Source organism: Corvus hawaiiensis, chromosome 5 (genome assembly GCF_020740725.1).
Source record: "Corvus hawaiiensis isolate bCorHaw1 chromosome 5, bCorHaw1.pri.cur, whole genome shotgun sequence".
In the NCBI taxonomy this organism is placed as follows: Eukaryota; Metazoa; Chordata; class Aves; order Passeriformes; family Corvidae; genus Corvus; species Corvus hawaiiensis.
Window position 1 is genome coordinate 33,929,253 of NC_063217.1, and position 7,460 is coordinate 33,936,712.

The 7,460-nt window shown below is 39.6% G+C and overlaps 1 long non-coding RNA gene across 1 annotated transcript; it reads left to right on the top strand.

Annotated features, from left to right (window-relative positions):
* Positions 1-677: 677 nt before the first annotated feature.
* On the top strand, positions 678-6,733 carry LOC125326676. Its single transcript, XR_007203931.1, has 2 exons — positions 678-4,581; positions 5,769-6,733. It is a non-coding gene; the product is annotated as an uncharacterized LOC125326676 (long non-coding RNA).
* Positions 6,734-7,460: the final 727 nt, after the last annotated feature.

Below are 7,460 nucleotides of genomic sequence, written 5' to 3' on the forward strand. Positions count from 1 at the left end.
GGTGTAAAACATCTCTTCCATGAAAATCTCGCAGTTCTTTCACACTGCCAAACATAGGCTATCACATGGGGTTATTAATCTTTTTAAGGATAAGTTATTTTGGCCTGAACACAAAGGCTTTCTTCACCACAAGTCTCTAAAAACCTCTCACTGCTTCTATATAGCCTGGCATAGGCACTCTTCACAATCTTCACGGGCCACACGTGAATTCTCCATCCCCCCATGTACTTCAAATGGATTAAAGAGACAAACAGTTTGTGATATTACAGTTTCTTACCATGGCCTGCAAGAAGTTTTTTAAGCTGCGCGCCAGAATCGCGGCACCGCCCTCTTTTCTCCCGTCGCCATGCTCAGCTCCGTCCCACGTGACTCACTTCTCTTTCTCTCTGACTCTGAAGCCGCCATGTTGAAGGGTGTTCTTGTTCGGGCTTTACGGTGGGGAAAGCCTCGCTCCCTCTGTGTTGCTGGCTGTGTGGTGTCTTCTTCAGTGCAGCACGAAGTGTGCTGGCTGCAGACAGGAGGCTCTGCTGGCTCCCGTTGACTCCGCCGGCTCCGCATGGAGAGGAGAGGGACCCGCCGGTCCCCAGAAGCCGCGCTGGATGGGTTTAGCTGTGAGCAGTCCATGGCTGGTTTTAGCTGCCTGCGGCTCTGGGACAGTTCCCCCTCCCAGCGACCCAGGGTCCGTGCCGCAACGTTGGGAAAGGGGGAAGGGGGCAGGGGCCCCGGCCCGGCGGGGCCTGGAGGCTCGGAGGCCGCCCCACCATCCGGCAGGTGAGCTGGAACGAAAGGGAATTCCCACCTTTCTGTGTGGTTTAAATATCTAAATTGTGAGGAGCATCATTAGTCTAAAAGACTCTCCATCAACCCATGTTCAACCCACTTCACCTCCACCAAAAATTAACACTTACCAAAGAAAATATTGTGAAATGTTATTCCAGTGTTTCTTGAATAGGTTGAAACCAAAGCAAAGTATCCAGGTTTGCTGTTTAAGATAGCTGAACATCAAATTTTCTCTGACTGTGGAGAATATAATTATTTTGTTATTAATTTATTAATTACGTGCAGCAAGTAGAAAGCAGAGCTGAAAATCCTTTTTAGGAAGTCATTTATTTCAATGGTACTGACATTTTTTATTATTGGGCCTATCTCTCTACTGTAATGGGATAGGTCCTTCATATATACAAGCACCCCTATTTTCTGTCCAGCAAGTAGGTGTTACTTCTGTACAATAGCTAGAATCTTGTCCCTGGGTAGTTGTGTTCCGCAGCCACTGCCCGAATTGCCAGGTATCAATAGAAACTTCCTCTCCCTGATCCAAGTTTTGATACCCCTGGGAAATGACACCATTCCTCACATCCTGTGCCTCTAAATGCTCCTCAGTAGGGGACCTGAATTTCACTAGAAGGGGAAAGGTCAGCCTTCCCCATGGACTTTCTGCTGCTGGGGTAGCATAACCTTCAGCTCACTTTTGCTGAGGGAATGCAATGAACGTGGAACAAGTGTCCACCCAGCTGGCCACTGGCAATGCTCAAAATGCACCCCTAGGTAGGGAGGATCTGATGGCTCTGCTCCCTTCCTATCCTGTTGACTGAGACTAAGTACAACATTCTTCAAGTGATTTTCAGTGGGAACTTCTAAGGGAAAAGGTCGGAAGAAGGAGAAATACCAGATTAAATTCTCCTGGAGCTTTACCTGGGCCTCCAAGGATATGTCACTGTCTTCTCACAGCTCAAGAACTCCTGATCTAATCCATTTCCCTTGCCCAAGAGCAGGATCAGTCACAATTAAACTGATGTCAACATGATTGTCTAGCCTGCCTTGTAGCATCTTTGTCACTGGAGATCTTTACTTTCCAAAGTAATATATTCCAGTGCTTCACTGTCACTTTGGTTGGACAGCTCATCTTTTTGTTTTGTTTTCTCCCTAGTGTCTTATTTAAACTTCCAGTGGTCAATCCAAGCGACATTAATTATTGTCCTTTTCACTTAGACAGATTATCCCTTTCCTCTTGAAAGCAAACTTTCACATGACTGAGGATTCCTGACCTCAGTCCTCTCATTTCTAGGCTCAGTTCTATCATTAGAAGTCATTGTCTTCTACACCTCTATCTTGTTTGTTTGAACTCCCTCCACCTGTAAGTGTGGTTTCCGAAACTAAATAGCATATAATTACTCAGTGTCTGAAAACAGATTTCCTATTTATTCATCTCACAAGATTTGGTGGGTTTTTGTGGGTTTTTTTTTGCTGTGGCACAAAATTAGCAACATGTTGATCTTAATCTCTTCACATCCGAGGGGGTTTTATCATTGATTATTGTACTATATTAAATAGTCATTGAAGTGCTCTTCTTTAAGACTAGTATCAAATTAATATTAGATGTTTATCTGAAAGACATTTAAAATTACTATTTTTTCTAAATTTTAAGTTTAAAAATTACTGAAAAATGAGCCAGATTTCTACTACTTGACAATTACATATAATACCAGGAGAACTGGGTTTGGAGTAGTGATGGAAAATGGGTAAACTCCTGAATATGTTCCTCTTTTTTCTTAAATGAATGGTACACTCCAGAACCATCACATTCTTCTACCATGTCACTTGGTCAGAAATGAAAAATTAGGAAGCTGGCTAGTGCTGATAAGGTAACGTTCTGAAATGCAAAGAATTAGTTAACAGATTTTGTGCTTCTGCTGATAAGTCAAGGATCTGTAATGTTTGTAAAAATTACTTAAACTTATCTTTTTAAACAAAATGACTCCTGTGTCATTTTTGTCGACTCATTTCCATCCTTTCACTGTGATAAAACCATGGTCAGTCATCTTGCCAAGGTTTTTGCTACTTCAAGGAATGACACAAATCTATTGGTTTCTACTTATATGTTCTCATCTTCTACACTGGAAATGAGCAGGAATGTTGGGCTCTCATTGATAAGGAGTTGCATGATTTTCTTGAAATTAGGCTTTGCTTTGTATCATCTTTGGTAAGCACTGCTCTCTTTACATGGCACTCTGGTTTTAGGTATGACTATTTCTGAATGACCCCCTCTTTTCCCAGCTGAAGTAGATGATGATCATTCCACTCTGGACTAAAAATCTAATCACAGTGACACAAAGAACACAGGGAGACCCTGGACAGAAGAACGTACAAGCATCAAACAAAATAAAGGGATCTAGTGAAGTTTAGTGATAAATGCAGCCAGCCATCCCCAGCTACCCAGTGGGATTCCAGTAGAAGGTGACATGATTCCAGTGTCTATATCCATATCAAAATAAGACTTAGAAGAAATTTAGTATTTTTAAGGCATGAACAGTAGTAATGAGAGACAACCAAGAGAAGTAATGCATGCCATTTATTTAGAGCCATTGGAAAACCAGTCAATCATCTCATGATCTTGCCAAACCTAACAGCTCACATGGTGATCTCTAATGGGTCTTATTTAAGGTTTAAACAGAGAACTGCTTGAAATATTACACTGAAATAAAACTATGACAAAACTATTTTAATGGAGTTGTTTATATCAGCACCACTTTCAACTGAAACTTGTAACATTCCATTATTCAAAAGCATGGCAGAAATAGCAATACCACAGTTACTGCTTCAGATACTTCCCATGGACTGACCCAGATACCTAATGGATTCTGTCAGCCATGTTTTAGAGCTTTAAGTAAGATGACTTCAATTAGGATACCTTAGTTAGTTTTTTTGGTTGATGCAACCAAGCCTTCAGTAGAAACTTGGCTGAAACTTTGCTGAAAACACATGCAGTATCTTACAGGAATGAACTTACTCTCCATTACTCAGTATTTGCATGCCTAGCTTTAGTTCAGGAGCTTGCAGCCAGTGTCTTCCCTCATTTTTGCTATTCAAGGCAAAAAAACCACTTTCAACATCATTATACATTCATGGCTTTTAAGTTTTTTTAAATAGAGCCAGTCTTTGAACAGAGACAGAACCTTCTATGTGCAGATTCCATATTTTGCTAAGGCCATGATTTAAAATTTCACCTCAATCTTACCTGTTACAGGCTATTGAATAGGAGATAAAGCACCTGCTGAAGAGCATGCCTGAACACCACCTTTGGAGAAATGGGCAGAGTGAAAAGGCACAAGCTCTTAGAAAATAGTATCAGTTTACGTAAGTGGGAAAATAAAAGGTGTTTGAAAGCACAGTCAGCCTAAGGAACTTAGCTTCAGCTATAAAGAATTGAATGGAAAAATGTAATTTTTATATTCATCAGGTAATTCCATTTAAAATCTGTGCCTCATTTAGTAAAAAGGAAAACTAGAATTATATTCTGGGCACATTTTATATACCTTTATATGCAGATTTACTTTGGCTGTAAAGCTCAAGGAGGCGCCTTACCAAGTGGCAAGCATACTAACATGACCTTAACTCACTAACAACTTTTTCCTACTGAGTTTTTTGAATAAACTTCTGTCTCAAAGCTGTGTTCCAAAAATACCAGATTTTTTTTTTTTTTTTTCAATCCTTCATCCAGCAACAGAATTGATGCAGGAATGTTTCTGGGTACTGTCAGGACATTCCTCTTCTGAGGAATCTGCAAGAATTGGATTATTACGAGTAAGTTTTAAATTTCTTTTCCGTTAATTTAATTCTCAGAAGTTTCAACAGCCTTTTACAGTTGGTTGTTACTGAAGCTGCTGTTCAGCTACTCTGGTGCACTTCACAAAGTCAAGCCTTTGAAATCTGTGGATGCTTTCTTCTCTGCTATTGCACCTCATGTCATCAAGTACAGATGACAAATCACTAATACAAGACAGAGGATTGTAAGCAAAAAAACTTTTATTAAATATGAGACTTATGTCTGACCTGCTTCCCCCCAACCAATTTTGTCTCTGTGGCAACAGCCACAAGCATGTGACAAAACATCTGGGATTTTTCTAAAGTTTACATACTTAAAATGTCACTTTTCAAGAAAGCATCATCTTTTATCCTTAAGCAGATTTCAAAAGTGCAGAGCATGTTTACAGGAAGACAAGTCTTGTGGCTGTAAAGCTTCATCAGCTAATGCATTAAGGACCCTCCCCACAGCGAGCAGGGCCAAAAGTTGCACAGTGTAAGAGTGAACACATTCTCTGTTAACTTACCTGGTCTGGCAGAGCTTTGGGAAGGGGGAAGTAGATCTTCTGAAGTCAACTCTAGAATAGCTCTGGTCTGATAATCACTAATTCTATTGCATGTTCTTTACATAAAATCATCCAGAAGTACCTTTACAGATTACTACAAATATTTTAATTGTGTAAGAGGGAAAAGACTCAAAATTATTCTTACCTTCTATTGCTACATAAAATGTAATCATAATGTAGATGAATTTGCCGTGCTGGTGCATACTATCATTAGACTGCAGGTTACCGCACTGAAAATTATAGCCAAAGTATGTATTTTTATTTAGAAAAATCTTCATTGTCTGCTTCCATATGACTTCATCTATTATTCAACATTTCCAAGTTTTATGAAATTAATACAAATACTTCTTCACCAATGCAGAAATTCTGATGATCTGATACTCAGAAATACAAAATCCTTTACCATATTTTAAAGCTCTCCCAATGTACAACAATGTAGTTGTGACATCTCCTGTGTCCCAGCTCTACTGGTTAACTTAAACAACTCACTGTGTTCAACTGACAATTGTTTGTTATCTCAATATTACACCCTTGGGAAAAAAACCCCATATTTAGTTTTTTCTTACAGACTTTACTACCTATCTATCTGTATTTGAGTATGTTCTTGTTATTTGTTCACAGGATAAAAGCTTGGGATCCATTTGAACATCAGCATACCATTTATCCAGTTTATGAAGAAGTACATTATACTGTGATCATCACACTCCAGCTGCTGGACGAAAAGGCAAAAGCAATCCTACTTGCAGGCATATAAAACTGATTGTAATGGCACTGCTTCTTTCTCATCTTTCTCCAGTAATAGATGGCATGTTAGCGTTAAACATTTTCAGCACAAAATTTCTAAATAGGCAATAATGTAGGAATGCAGTGGGCTGCAACTCTGGTACATTTTTGAATGGAAGCAGTACATATCTAGTACATTATCTAATTTTGATATTATCTTCATTTTATTTGCAAAATGATGGGTGTTTTTTTCCTTTTAAATAGAATATTGAGGACTTGAACTTTGCTATTTGATGAGGTCAAAAAGAGCCTTGGAATAATCCTGTCTGCCCAGCAGCAGCTGACAGGCTAGGGAGTATGCAAACCACCCCCTCTGCCCTGCTTTTTCCCTGCACTGCAGGACAGGATTGAGGATCCTGGTTACCAGTCCCTCCCTGTGTCAGCCACCAGGCTATCCAGGCTATTTTAATGGATCTAATAAAGCATTCCTCAGACAATTAAAGGCATTCTTCAGGGCCTGAAAAACACATAGTCCAAAGAGGATAGGGTCAAAAGTAGTCAAAGAACAAGAAAATGGAACTAAGTAAATAGCAGTACCAGATAGTCTTCATGCAAATAGAAATTTGAGGGCTTGCATTGTTGTTGTTTACCACAGGTTCTGTTTACTCTAGACTTTTAATGTCCATTTATATTCATTCCCACTACTGATAACCTATGCATTGTCAACCTCAAACAACAAGAAAGCAGTATCTCCATACAAGTCTGAGACTCTGCTTCTGTAGCACAACTGGAACACCTGTGGGCAAATGAATTCACAACCTCCATCTATTTCCCTCCCCTCTCCATTAAAAACAAACAAACAAGAAAAAACCAACCAAAACATGCACACAAAACCCCCAAACCAACCAAAAAAACCCCCAAACTGAAAACAGAACATACAAAAAAACCCAAACAAAAACCCAAGAGCAACCAAGCAAACAAAAAACCCCCAAAACCCGAAAAACCCCAACCCAGTACTGTTCCTCCACTGCCAGAAAATGCAGCTATTTTGATAACCTCACATTGTCCCTATCTGGGCTGTTGTCTCCCAGTTGAACCTTGCTGTATTCCTTACTGGAAGGTTACAGTCACAAGTAAATTGCAGTCTTTCCCCCAGAAGTATGAAACAAGTTTACACACCAAAAGCTTGTCAGATTTTTAAATTCATACTGCATATGCATGCAAATTGCCTCCCACAAATATCTCTGCCTCACTGATACCATAAAGGGACAAAATGAAGTTTGGGGTGGCATCTACAAGCCTTCCATTTCCTAGCCTGACTGGTGACCTAAATAAAACTTTTCAGTATTAGGTTTTTCCAAGATGTAATTTATACTATGGCTGTCAGGAGTTAAGATAGTAGTTGCCATGGAGCTTTAATCTTTTTTTAGGCTTTAGTCAAAGGAAGCTGGAAATCAGTATGCTGGGTAGAACCCTGCTCAATAGAATTTTATTCAAATTGGGACAGGATTTAATCCTAATTTTTCTGCTGAACTTTAGAATCAAAGGTTCTAGAATTCATTCTATTTCTGCTCTTTCTCAGGAGATGAA